The 10,069-nt window shown below is 43.5% G+C and overlaps 1 protein-coding gene across 2 annotated transcripts in view; it reads left to right on the top strand.

Annotated features, from left to right (window-relative positions):
* The first annotated feature begins 175 nt into the window (after positions 1-175).
* Positions 176-10,069, top strand: part of LOC125689961 (solute carrier family 22 member 2-like) — a 30,026-nt gene continuing 20,132 nt past the window's right edge. For both annotated transcript variants that reach the window (XM_048937776.1, XM_048937777.1), the window contains exons 1-2: positions 176-297; positions 3,668-4,505. The gene's annotated coding sequence lies outside the window, so the exon portion shown is untranslated. The remainder of the gene's footprint in view (positions 298-3,667; positions 4,506-10,069) is intronic.

Here is a 10,069-nt window from a genome sequence, read left to right as displayed (position 1 = left end):
TTGCAGGCAGCCCGGGGCACAGAGATTTAAAGAGCACGAAATACTGTCGGAGAGGAGGGGCGAGCCGTTTCCTATTCATCCTGAATGTCAAGCAGATCGTGTAATAAAAGCAGTTAACTCCTTAGGGGTGAGTGAGGCACTAATGCTGATGTAAATATGTAGGTGCAAGGGCAAAGCGGTGAGTTAATCGGAAAGAGCAGAGGCTGCTGCAGAATGCAGCAGTGAGTGATGCAGCCACTCAGCAGGAGAGAAAGTTGCCTCAGAGAGAACTGTGAAGTCTTTCTTCAGCAAAAAGAAGTGAGTACTGCAGTAATGGTTTATTACTTGTCCAGAGCGCTACTTCATCACTAGTACAGATTTAATTTGGAAGTCTTTCCTTTCCATAGCATAATTAAAAGAAGGCTCTCTAACTGTTCCAGTCCAAAATCCAGGATTTTTTTTAAAGTTGGCTCCATCTATTTATAAAAGACTTTTACATGTCCTTGTTCATTTTATTTTCACAAAATCTTCCCCATAAGTAAAATGCAAAATGACCACTTTCCCTTTCTGCCTATCAAAAACAAATCGTTTCACTTTTCTTTTCTGCTGGATTTTTGAGTGTGAGAAGGGAAGGGAGAGCCAGAGCTGGGCTTCATTTCATGGGCACATGGGCACAACTCATATAGAACTCTCAGTCAGATCAGAGGCAACAATACACATTCTGCACTTTATTTGGATTATAAGGTCTACAGCCCCACTCTCCCTTTGCAGGAGGGACCACAGAGTCAGCACCTTTGAAGCATATCTCCAGCAATCCCTTATCTACTGTCACTTACAGCTATGGTTTTGGGTAGAACTACAATTTCTAAAACAGTTAGTTGCAAACTAAGGAAGACTCTGATCACTATACAGTCTATCTGACATGGGTTTTATACCAGATGTGAAACCAGGCTGTACTGTGAGCTTGGCAAAGATGATTGCTGTAGGTAGAAGAGCTACTGTGCTTGTATCAAGAGATGCTTTTGAGGAAATTTCATTTGTCTGCCAGTTAAATTGTTTTGTAATAATTAAGCTTAGATGTGACCTTTGTGTCCAGGTCTGTGCCTAAGGAAGAATAGCAGAGTCTGATGGCTGGCTTTGAACACAAGAAACTGTTTCATACCAGTGGGGCTGAGCAAGGGTTGATCACACTGGGGTGCCAAAGATTAGATGGAAGATTCTGACAGCTGCCATGACCAGGGAAATTTCTCTGTAGGACCACCTCTAAGTTAAACCAACAGGGACAGAGCTTGATGCAGGCTCTCACAGTGCACTGATGTGCAGTGCTCTCACAGCTCTGCTTGAGTGTGTGAAACATTGGCTTCCTCTCAAGCCTTTCCCTAGTAAGAAATGTGACTTTCATGTTGAGTGTTAGCTCAGTTCTGAACCACAAGTGGTCTCCAGTACACCGTATAACAATATATCCCTGGTCAGCATTTCACCTGTTTAAGAAGCCATCCATTTCCACCTCTAAGTTAATCAATGGAGCTGATGTATGTCTGATGTGATATCTGAGCAATATTTGAGCATTTCCTCAGGAACTACTTTCTTTTCCTAAAGTAAGCATGGTCTAGCAGCTGGTTGACAAAATTTCATTGATCTCATCCATTATGCTCCTACTGTGCACAGAATGTGCACCAGAATCTGAAAGAAAAGCTGGCAGTTGGGAGAGATCAGTTCAAAGTCCCAGCAGCAGAAATCTGGGAACATTCCTGATATTACTTACTGTAATTGTTGGTCATAGACATAATGATTCATTCAGTAAAGTCAATTCAATTGTCTGGCATAGACAATGTCAAGGTGACCTGACCTCCATAGCATTCATACTTGTTTTCATTCCTTGATCCAAAACTGAATTATCAATATTTGCCACTATATCATATCAATGTTCTGCTAGGCTACAGTTTGTGAAAGAAATCTAAAACATCCCAGTGAGAGATTCATGGGAATGAGCATTAATGTTACTCTACAAGTAAAGCAATTCCCATTTTTTCCAAGGCTTTCCTGGAAGTTCAATTTCATGAACTGCAAAAACTGAACATATTTGAGGTCAAGAAGATGATGGGTTTGTATACAAAGCCTGCAACTGCATCCTCTTTAGAGAATGCCTTCAACTCTTCTTTGTGGACAGATCTTGGGGTCAAATTAGCATTTCAAGCATTTTGTCCTCTGCATATAATAAAATAAACAGTGCTCTTTGATATTGAGAGGTATGCAAGGGAATACATAGCCGAGGAAGATGTTGACTGGTGAAGATGATAGAAGCAGAAAAAAAATAGACGTGGAGTAGTGAACAAAAAAAGAAGGAGGGGGAAGGTGGGAAGGCAGCAAGCCAGGGAAAGAGCAGAGGCAGAAGCAGTGATGAAAGGGAAGCAGAGGAGAAAGAGATATGGAAGTACAGCTAAAATACAAACACAAGCATCTTTGTTTGGAGCTGTCTTTAGACCCCTAAATGTCACAGCTATTTCAGAAACAGAATGAAAACTATGTAGTGTAGAGAAGACATACGCTTCCTGCCTACTTATGGCTCAAACAGTACAACTTATATATGTCTGGGTGACAGCATGAGAGACTTGGATCAATACCTACTCTGGTCTAATCCTAGGAAGTTCCAGTTTTAGCATAACGCTCCAGATAACTTACCAGTGGCTCAGAGAAACTTAAAAACCTTGGTATCCTCTGGGACAACGTAAGCAACATAGCAGTGACATCACTGAATACACAGACACTTTAGGACACAATCATAGATTATAGCATCGTTTCTGTGACTAAATTGTACAGAAAAACATGTGCTGTAGAAAGCCAAATAAAAGAGGGCCTTGGGGTGTGTTCGGGCAGCCATCATCCACCCTGCTCATTATGCAACTTGATGATGCTGCTTCATACTCCCAAATGTTTGTCTCCCATACAAATCTGCTATAGATGAGGTAGCCTAAAGCAACAGGAGTGTAAACACATCGGTATCACCCCATCCTAGGGCAAGAAGACTGCCCACACCAGTCTTTTCTTCAGCCCTCCATGCCAGGAAAAGGGGCAGCCCTTCTGCTGGACTGCAGCATTTGGGGATTGTCTGTACCTCCACTACCTGGTGGCTTCACAGCAGAGTCCATGGTGATGAACTTGGTAGTAGTAGCTCAAATTACAGTATCTTAATGGCAAAGCTCAGTTCAAAGCAGAAGATGAGAGAGTCCTTCTTAATTCCTCTCCAGTCGCTTCACCCCCACTGAAAGCCAGCTGCAGTGGTTCTGTGCCGAAATCATTGCTCCTCCATGTTGAAGCGAAGAACCTTAACCGCAGCCCCCATAAATACTGCATGTTCATAGAGCTCTTGTTAACATCTCGTTCATACATCTCATTAAGAAACCAGGATGGAAACATACAAGACTTCAATCTTGGAGATAAAATTGTGGATTCCTTGAGATCAGAGTAAGATCTCCTTTGGGGGACAGTTATAGAAGTTTGTGCCCCCCTCTCCCACATGTGTACAATCTCATTCCAAGTCAGGATACTAGATTACATGCAGCATTTTCTCTGACAGCTCTTTTGTCTGGTTTGGGTTTTTTTGGCTTTTTTTCCTTACACTTTATCAAGCTTTCTTTTTCCTCACTACCCATTTTCATCTTTTCTCTCTCAATTATTTTTCTTTCAGATTTTCTCTCTCTGTCCAAGAGGTGCAACTCTACTCAGTGGAGCATGTCCTTTCCCAGGCCTCCAAGATCAACTTAGTTAGCTGCAGGCTAGCTTTGAGACATGGGAAAAGTCAATATCAAGCAACGGGGTTTCCACCTTTTGGCAATCCATGAAAGCAACGTACAGCACATGTACTCATCTCCCTCACTATTTCCATGGCTGTTAGACTATTTTTACTATCTGGTTCCAAGAACAAATAGACATAAGTGTAGTTCTAGGAACTATAGAGCACTACAACCAGGGGGATCTGTACTCATCACAAGCACAGCAGCTGAAATAGCAGAGAAAGATAGAGATACAGGGAGAAATGGGAAAGTCCAAGTGAGAAAGAAAAAACAAAGCATGAAGGGAAAAGCAAAAAAGGAACAAAGAGGCACACACAGGGGAGGGAGAGAGCAGTGAGCACAACTGAGATAGCCCATGTTTATGGACCATATTTATATTTATTTTGAGCATGTATAAGCAAAAAGGTTAGAGCAGAGCAGGAAGGCATCCTCTAACTTACAGCCAAAGACCATCCTCACATTCTGCTGCCTCAGTGCAGAGAGTGGGAATTCAGGTACCAAGGGCTGCTGAGAAACAGTACACTCCAAGGCCTGGATGGCTGGCTGCACCACAACAGCTGTACGCTGCACCTGTCATCTTCTGGAGAGCATGAGGTTCTAGGCATTCAGACACCCCTCTGATAAGGGGGGTCTGTGCCTCACTGACTTTAATGCTACTCAGGAAACAGCAAACACCTGCATCTCTCTAAGCACTGGAGACCAGTAGAGGAGCTGCACTATCTTCCTGTTCAGGTAAATATCCTGTAATTTCAGAGTATGCTTGGAAGAACCTTGCTAATAACTTTAAATAACTGGAATTTTTGGTCACAAGATAAGGAAGCCTGAGTTAAACAAGGGTTACCTCATATAGTGCAACAAGCAAGAATATTTCTAGAGATAAGAATGAAAGCCTCCCTCCCCCCCCCCAAAAAAAAAAAAAAGAAGAAGAAAAAAAGTACCACTGTTATCAGGCAGCTGTGAATTACTACTTGCCTTCTTTCTCAGGCTATACTTGCCTCAAGTCCTGCCTGGAAAACGTGGGGAAATTAGATCAGTTTTGCTTGTGGTGGTTTTTTTGTTGTTGTTGTTGTTGTTGGGTGTTGTTTTTTTTGCGTTTGGATGATTGGTTCGTTTGCTTGTTGTTGGTTTTTGGATGTGAACCCATAATTCTTCAACGCCTTCCTCTAATCTCCATCTTGTTGTTTTTGGAAGCTCACAGTGCTAACAGTCTATTTATAGTTGACTGGTTTTGTAGTTTATCTCTGCTATAACACTGTGTCCTTTGTTCTCACTTCACAACACAAACCAGAAGGAATCCTGTATGTCTGGGTTCTTACCTTCTATTTGATGAGCATGCTTTAATAATAGGAAGGACAAAGCCACTTCCATCTGGCTGTTTAACTGGGCATACACCCTCACTGTTCATGCTCCATCACCTAGCACGCTACCCAAAATGGGCATTTTTTGTACGTATGAACCTACCACAGGTTATTTTAATTACTTTCAGTTGTTTTAAGGCTCATTTGCTTTGAAATGTCATTACATTTACTACACTAAATTACTATATTTCACCTTCTTTGGTTAATGCTTCTGAGCATTTAAGAATAATTTAAAAAAAAAAAAAAAGAAGCACAAATATGTAAATAGATGATGTGAAGACCCACAGCAGGACTGATTCAACAAACATTTGAAAATCAAGGCAGAAAGGGAACAGCTATTGAGATCCTGAAATTCTGAGCAAGCAGATGAGCTGAAACAAAGGCCAGTTCAAGCCCAGTATTTCTCAGAAGTTGCAGCATTCACATCCATTTTCCTGTGAAACAAACCGTGCAGTGACTGGGTGCAAAGTTTGTCACCTGTGTCTTTGGGAGCTGGACTAGACAAAATAATGCAGTGTGAGTCTGGGGCAACAAAGTGATACAGGAAACCACCAAGACCAAACAAGGGGTGGTAGGTAGCCCAGCTTCATGCTGGGAAGCAGGGAGGGGACCCCTACAAGGCAGTACCAACAGCTGCTGTGTCCCTGCAGAGATGCCTACAAGAGCTCTGTGGGGCAGCTGGCATTCTCGGCCTCACCTATTTGTGCCTCTGCACTGAGCTGAGGAGATGGCAAGGACCAGCTTCAGCAAACAGGCTTTTACTGGATTAACTATCAGATCCTTGAAACTGAGATTTCGGAGGCTCATCCAGACATGAGCTTCATTAAAAGATTATTTAGAGGATTATTTCATACAGTATTTTTAGTTCAGTAGTTTAGTATTTTCATACGCTATTTTTTCTTCCCATAGCTGAGGTGAAGTAGAAGAGGTCAACTTTGGTTTTGTTTAATACATGGCAGTGTTGCCATGTCATCTCCGCATAAGCATCAGCAGCATAGCTTCTGGCACCATCCCAACCACTCAACTTCTAAATACCCAGCTGCACACAGCACCAATCCATGCTGGGCCCACATAGCTGCTAGTATTTCAGCAGGGAGTTAACAGCTCAAAGGAGTTGCTGACCCAGGCACAAAACACAGAGGCTACCATACCACAGATACCAAATAACTGCAAAAACCAGCAGAACCGGGGATGGCAGGTTAGGCTCAAATGGGAAAGTCTGTGAGGAGATGAGGATGGTGGGGAAAAACAACTGGTCTGTGGCAGGGGAGCTGCCGTCCCAGAAAGCATTCAGGATCTCCCTGTCTGCTGCTGCACAGCCTGTGGCACAGTGTCTGAGTTCACCTGGTGGAGGTAGGTGGACAGCAGCCTGCTTCCTCTGCACTGCTCACCTTTCCCAGAGGAATGCTGTGTGCTTGTGCAAGCCTTAGACTGAGGGTTCAGAGAGGCTGCACTGATGGCTGCAGTCACAACTGGCCCAGTGACATGGCTGCTCCCAAGGGGCAGCTGGGGTGATAGCCTGCACGTGGAGTCCTGATGCAAGATGAGGCCTGAGGTAAAGGTCACTGGCTAGAAAAAAATTGATTATAAGGCAGTGCTGGAAGAAGAAGCAACAATACATGGCACCAAACTCAAATGGGAACATGACACACAAGCGCTGTGACCTCAGAACCAAGGAGGAAAAGAGGCTGAACAGGAATGGACCACAAAATCTTCACCACAGCACACTCTGAGCTTACTGGGAGCCATGAGAATGGGAGTTTGCATCACTAGATGCCACCATAGTGTCACCGCAGTGCTCCGGGTACAGCACAGGAAATTGTTTTTCTATTGAATTCTCTGTAACTGGAAACCCCAAGATAACCACAGTAAAACAGAAGTTTAAACAATGTTCTTGTGTGTTATCATCTGACTGAACAGTTGCCACCTGTAAATAAGAGCACATGCAAGTCTTATAGGATGTTCTAGGTAAAATCAGAGTTTAGGAGGCTGATGTATTTTTCCCCACTGGGTAGCTGTCATATTTGATTTGAGCTGGGTTCGGATTTGTGGCCTCATGGTAGCATGGTTCAGCCCTACAGAGGACCAGAATGGAAGGACAGTTGTGCTGAGGTTTGTACACCCTACTCTGTCCAAATTCATTGAAGAAGATGCTGTCACCTGCCTGGCACATTCCTTGGCAGATGTATTTCTATCCACTATTCCTCTTGTGTCTGCAGAACTCAAGGAAACATTTCTCAATGACTTCAACCACGTGTATAAACTTGCATGGTTTGTCCAGAAAGTACTGAAGAGACTTTCTGGTCAAGTTCTTCATGGTCTACTGGCTTGGGTATCTCCTGTCATCCTGGGGCTGGCAATGAGACCCATGTAAAAGCAGAAATCTGGCATACACCCTATATCATGTGCACTAATTCAACAGAAGCACGTGTTTATTCAAAGGCAATTAATGTCAGCGTTGTGTACTGTGCAAGCTGGGAACTAGTGCTGGCATTATTGGAGTGTTCAATTCTGCTGCAGGTCACAGTAAAGACTTATCCAGAGATCAGGTAGAAAAGTTGAGATCCCAGCATCTTCTGCTGCATTCAAGGATCAAGTGCAGTTAAATATTGACATTGCTGCAATGTAGTTATGACCTGGTCTGAAAAAGCCTGCAAAAGCACATATTCTCTGTGAATAGTTGATAAGCTAGATGCTCCCCACAGATATAACTCACTGTCCTGCTAGCAACTTCCACTCTCAGGGACTCATAAAAATGAAACTGAGGCTCTGAATTTCCTGGTACAGTCACAGTCCACTTACTCTTACGTGTCATCCTCATGGGAGCAGCCCAGTAACTGACAAGTCACTGGAATCCTGCATTAAATGGATTTCTTGCTCAATAGGATTGTCACAACACGCATTTTATGAGGTCATTCAGTCCAAGATACTTTTCTGCAGAACAACCTGTGCACTGCAAAACTGTCTGCGCTGCTGGTTCCACCACCTCAGCCTGGGGAAACCACCATGGGTCCAGAGGGATGTACTGTTCTTCTGCAGTCACTTAAACTAATGTGCATGACTTGGCACCTCCGCTCCATTTACTGAAAGAGGGTCTTCCACTGGGAGCTCTCTCAGCTGTAGCTATCCAGTTCCTCATACATCAAAAGCAGACCCACTCCAGCCCCATAGTAACTCTATGCTGGATTTATGGTACACTCGTGCCAAGTCCAATGATCGCATTCTGCTCACTCCCTCTGATGTGAATTGGCCAGGGTTTCCCATGGCTGATCACTTCAGAAGCTCAGGTATCTCACAAGCTGTTCATTCAAGAAGGCAACCAGCCCTACAGATGCTCAGGGGTACCAATATGATCTCACTGAAGCTCATGGGTAGTTTCTTCCCACCTACCACCACCCTGAAGGGGATGTCTAATGATGACCAACATCTACCCACTGCCTTGCTTCTTTCACCAGAGGCAGTAACTGAGGCACCTGATCAGTCAGAAGGGCAGCCTCTAAGCCTGCTGGGCAGCACAGCAGTACTAGTGGCCACTGGGGAAGACTCAATCAAAAAACATCTGTCTCAGATTCCTAAGTCATATTCCATACATAATGTTTGGCTTCAATGCTGCCTGCTAGCAAGCTTCCTTGCCTTTCATTGTGGACAGCCTTCAATTCTCAGCCCAGACTCTTTAGTCTAGTCAGTCACACTGAAGTTACAGAGCCCTGGGGATGAAGGGAAGGAAGGCTGTCCACATTCATAGAACCATAGAATGAATCATAGAATGGCCTGGGTTGAAAAGGACCATAATGACCATCTAGTTTCAATCCCCCTGTCGTGGGCAGAGTTGCCAACCACCAGACCAGGCTGCCCAGAGCCAAATCCAGCCAGGTTTTTTGGTTTGTTTTTTGTTTTTGTTTTGGTTCTTTTTGAAGCTGTCCATAAACGTGTCAATTCCACCAATCATTTGCTATAAAAAGTTCAATGTCTCATCTTCGGTGCTTGTTTAACTATAATTCTGTACATATATATACAAAACCACAGAAGGATAGCTGCTAGATTCTTCCAATCCTTGTCCTTTCGCAGTGATAAAAAATATTTCAAAAACAGAGTCTGGATTTACAAATAGTGCAGAAAATGCAAAAACAAAGAAGACGGTGCCTTCTCTGATTGTAACAGTCCTAACAGAAATTTTTGTGCTATCATTATCCCTCCAATAACTGCTACTATTGAACCAATACAAGGCTGAAATACAATTCACGATAAATCTGTAGCATTCAGCTGAATAATTCTTTATATAGGTGTGTCCATTTTGGCATTAAGCTCCTTGGCAGCTTTCTTTATCCTTCTAGATGCTGTGAGATTACATTTGCATTATCTCATGTGTAGTTGCAATAGGATTTGTGGCACCAGCATGTTTTATTATCTCCCAGAAGTGCAGATGGACATCTAAATATTCATTAAACCAAACTAAAAGACACCAAAACCCAAAAACTAAAGCTAAGGTATGGAAATGAAAGAGTGTGATCTCTCAACTTCTCTACTAGAGAAGACTTACGAGCACCTTCCATAAGAGGTAGTGTTGGAAACGCCGTCCTCTGCTGGGGCAGCACCTGTATGGTGCCAGAGGCAGCAGACCCAAGCTGAGCATCTGGTCAAACTGCTTTCATAGCAGCTACCTTAAAAGCAGGGCTGTTAGAAATGCAGAAAATCAGGTCTCAGAGTGTTATGACACATTTTATCCTAATAGGACTGGCTTGAGACAGTCCACCACTCCAGGTACTTGTATATTGTTGCCTCAAGGATCTCATGGGATTTCATCTAGATGCCCAGGACAAGGGCTGCAGGAAGAGTCAGTAGGATCTGCCACAGGTTGAAACAGAGCAAGACGAGTTTAGGGTCTCCAAGGAGGACAAATCAGTCTTGAAGGACTACAGCAGCATCTTCCCATGATCC

The sequence above is a fragment of the Lagopus muta genome, chromosome 2 (genome assembly GCF_023343835.1).
Source record: "Lagopus muta isolate bLagMut1 chromosome 2, bLagMut1 primary, whole genome shotgun sequence".
Taxonomy (NCBI): Eukaryota; Metazoa; Chordata; class Aves; order Galliformes; family Phasianidae; genus Lagopus; species Lagopus muta.
Note: the sequence above shows the minus strand (reverse complement) of the source record. Positions and strands in the feature narration are given on the sequence as shown.